Raw genomic sequence first — 4,562 nt, 5'->3', positions numbered from 1 at the left:
ACCATCCCCTTAGCATTGCTGGCCCACCCTGATTCCTAGGCCAGATTGTTATTTATGACACTAGGAACAGTTCTGGAAATTTCAACAGCTCCTTGGTCATTCATTGAGCCCTACTTTCTGGACTTGCTCTTCACTCCATGCTTTCCGTTCCTGCCTTGATACTTGTGTCTGACACTAATACGACTATTCAAGCATTGCCTCTGTCCTAAGAATCCAGCTGTGATGCTCCATGCCTGCAGATGTGATTTCTTTGGTTACAGACATGGCCAAGATAAAGTCAGAATTCACCGTGAGCCTTTGCATTTCTATTATTTTTTTTTACTTGACTCATCATAGAAAGTCAGAAATAAACTTCAAAGTATAATATGCAAACGAAAGTACACATAAGACAAATATAAACGCTGTTATTGTATTTGTATGTTTTCCAGTCAATATGTCATCTCTCTCTCCCTGCTCTGTCATCTATCTATCCATCCATCCATCCATCATCTGTCTATCATCTACAAGCTTGACATCATATTGTTAATGCAAATTTTATGTGTGATTTTCACTCAATATTTCATCATTTTTATGCTCCTATCTATAAAAAGTTTTGAAACCTTTTTCGTTTTGAAAAAGAAATGTTATTTTCTGCATTATAGATGTGTCAAAATTTACTTACCGATTTCCATATTTAGGCATTTTGATTAATTATCAAGTTTTTATTTTTCATAATCAGAGCTTGATGAATATCTTTGTACTCATTAAAACTCTCTATTGAGGACTTGTGTGTGAGGCCCTATTTTATGCACTAGAAATTCAACAATCACAACAGTTGAACTTAAGCACATCAGAAAAAAAGAAGTTTAGGGTAAAATGGGGAAAGAAGGGCAATTATATTACTATTTGAAAGGTGTTAAGGGCATACAAAAAGTACTGGATACAATTGGAAGTCAGAGGATACTTCAAGGGAGAGGCAGTCTCTAGACATAAATGTGAAGGATGAATAAGTGTTAACCAGATAAATGAAAATATTGGGAAAGAAGTTACTTTTGTAAGTGTAATGAACAGTAAGTGCAAAGTCCTACAAGCAATAAAAAGCGTAAGTTTGAAAAAGCATACGTAATTTAGAACATTTAGAACACTGAGTGTGGGGACTTTCAGGGCCAGATCATAAAAGGACTTCCACAAGATTTTAAGGAATTTATTTTTTATTCTGAAGACAGTGAAAGTCTTTAAAATGTTTTAAGCAGAGAGAAGCATAATTGAAAATGCATTGTAGAAAGAGTATTGGTAGCTTTGTAAAGATTGCACTGGGGAGGAGCAAGGTAGACTGGGGTGAGAGTTAAGAGATTATTCCCATAACGCAAACATAGATGATGACAGCTGGACCAAAGGTAGTAAAAAAGTGGGAATTAGAATGAAGAAAAAGAATTTTAAAAATTGCCTTGATATGACATAATAATTTTACTTAGTAAGTATGGGAGAAGAGGCAGCCAAGGATGATGTCCACTGGGGAAATTGTGATGCCATGTGCATAGAAAAGCAACAGGAAGAAGCCAGTTTGTGGAGATGCATTGGTTTAAAAGTTGTGAGCTATTTCTGAAGAAGAGGCAATTTCCCATGTGAAGTTTAAAAGAGAGATCTGAGTGGGAACAGAATAGAGATTTGAGTGAGAGATATATCAACTCTGATAATTTTATTGGGAGATAATTCTAGGAATGAAATTATTCATCAAAGATTGTTGATGCATTTGACACGGTGATATCTGGAAAGGTCACAGATGTTGGCCTGTTGGCACAATAATTTAGACTTTGGATCAGCCTATCACTGTATTCTTAGAAACCTTTTGCCCTCTGGGTCTATGCTTGAGCCCCATCATATTTCTTTCTCTCCATTCTACTGTTGCAGGACCAGCATTGTCTGAACCGTACTATATAATGATGACTCATTCCTCTTGGGATGGGGGTGAGAGGTGGGGGATGGGGTTTAAACACATGACATCTTTGAAGTATTGTTTTAGCATTCTGAGCAGTGGATGGAATATTTATATCAACAATAAATAACACAACAGAAGAAAGACTTTTTTCAATATCTGGCTTCTGCTCAAATTGTAGCCTCAGCTGTGATTCCTGAATGTCTTAATTAATGTCTCTAAAAGGGAGGTTTTACTAAAGCAAGTGAGACGCACCTTGATACATATCCATTTATGTATCAAGACTTATGAGCTGGGGGTGCTGACACTCCCTGAAGATCTTACCTCTCCTCTTGAAATGGATGATGTTTCCCATGCTGATCATGGGACCTGCATTCTTTCCATTATATCACCACATTCTCAGAGAAACAGAAAGCAATTAATTCATTAATCAGATGGTAAGTCATTGAGTGTTGGATACTTGGCTTTATATTAGGATATATTTGGAATTTTAGAAATGTCTATTTGTATAGTTGGGTAGTTTAACAATGTCCTGAAAGGACAGAGTGACTGGGAAGAAACACTGTATATGAATCTACTTCAAACCCATGATAAGAAGATTTGATACCATCTACCTAAGGAGAGTGTATGCTGTTTTGGTTTATGTAATAAGTACTATTAAATATCGAGTATTTATAAAGTACCCAGGCGTTATGTTAAACACTTGACATGTATGATCTCTTCTAAGTCTAATCACAACCTGTGGTGTGTATACTATCAGTATCATCTTGTTACAGAATAGGAAACCAGCTTAAAGATTAAGTAACTTGTTCAAGACTATACAAATGGTAAGTAGGGGAACCCATATTCAAACCCAGGCAACCTGATTCTAGATGAACTGGAGGTTATCCACGATTCAGGGTAAAATAGTTCAAGAGTGTCTAGAAAGAATCATTCTTTGTCCTCATTCTGGAGCTCACAGTAATAGTTTCACAAAGGAAGACAAGTATGGTAATGGTGTCAATGTGTATGAAAGACAAAAATTTCTAAATGTCTTGTAAAACACTTCAGAAGAGATCAGCCTCCTTGTATGATTTCCAGCAAGAAATTAGCAGATTGACCTTCTGATTCTTATCCTAATTATCTATTCTTATCTTTAAATAGCAAATATTTGTCTTCTATGGGCAGAAACTGAACAGTCACTGGGGTTAAACAAGTCGTAATCCACATGAAAAGAAAATAGTAATTTTTTTGAGAAGCATATGGGATTTCATTATTTTATTGGGTTCTTAAGGTCTCCACATAGTCAATGGATATTCACCAAATCCACAGTGGATATTGGCTGTAGCAAAAGGCCGGACCCCTCTGTTTGATTAGTAAAGAGGTACTTCAGACAGAGTCAATATGAACTCTGAATGTGACTGGCTAGTTGACAAGGGCCGTGGACAATCTCCTGTACCACTGAACTCTTCAGAGTCAGCTCTCCGTTTACTTTTCATCCTTGATTGACCTTTAAAAAGTTAGTCATTTTCATATTCATAGACATATATATTTTAAAATTCTTAATCATCACTTTTAATAGCGTTTCTGTAGTGGTTGGTGCTGTCTCTCATATAACAAGCTGGCATTAATCTCTTGATGTTTAATAATACTGATTAATTTTCCTGTAATATTTCAATATTCATCAGTAATGAATTTTTATAAGGGCTGATCTTTGAGTCTGTCTTTTGCCATCTAGGACAAACCTCAGTCGACCTGGTATGTCTGTGTATGGAAGATGATATTTGGCATTTAAAGACTTCTAAAGTCAAACAAAGGAAGTTACCCACTGTGTTGATATATGGATGTACTGTCAATAGTTGACACACCATGCTAAGATCACTCACGAACCTAAAGGATAAACCCAGAAATGTTAGCAAACCAGCTAACAAAAGGCAGTACCCACATTACAATTTAGGGTTTATTTGTCGGTATTTATCGGGGGGGTCAAGTGCTCTGCTTACCTAGAAGTACTGATTCAGATGCCTTTGTTCCAATAATCACCAATGATAATTTTATGAGGAAGTGAAAGTTTTGCAAGTAAGATTTCTTTATGCGAGCCTCTAGGTTAAGTGGCAGAATTGCAAGAATAGTTTGGGGTTCTTAAGTTGAAACCAAGGTTGAGCTTCTGTGAATGCCAGCGCTGGTCTTGGTCTTTTTCTAGCCTGGCGTATCAAAGGCTAAGTAGTCCACTGGACAATGAAATTGGTGAGCCTGGAATATTTATTTTCTGATAGCTGAATTATTCCCTTGCAATGCTAGTATTTTATGCAGCACTCATGACAATCATATGATATTCATAGACGTATTCATGTTGGAACTTAAAGCTGAATGTGTGTTGGGGATGTTGTTATGTAGTAATAAGAAAAGAAAAATAATAAAAGTAACTTTTGAGGTCAGAAAAACTCAGAGAATTACAACACTACCATTAGCTACCTGTGCAACTTAGACACATCATTTATCTCTGTGTTAAATAATTCTATTTGCTTACCCAATATCTAGTGCCAATTCTTTCATTCTTTCATTACTTCATCTGTTCTTTATTATTTATTAATGGCATAGCACTTACTTTGTGTTAGATCTGATTCTAAGAACTACACATATATAAACTCATTACTAACCCTGATTT

Source organism: Rhinopithecus roxellana, chromosome 20 (genome assembly GCF_007565055.1).
Source record: "Rhinopithecus roxellana isolate Shanxi Qingling chromosome 20, ASM756505v1, whole genome shotgun sequence".
Taxonomy (NCBI): Eukaryota; Metazoa; Chordata; class Mammalia; order Primates; family Cercopithecidae; genus Rhinopithecus; species Rhinopithecus roxellana.
This window is presented reverse-complemented; position numbering follows the sequence as displayed.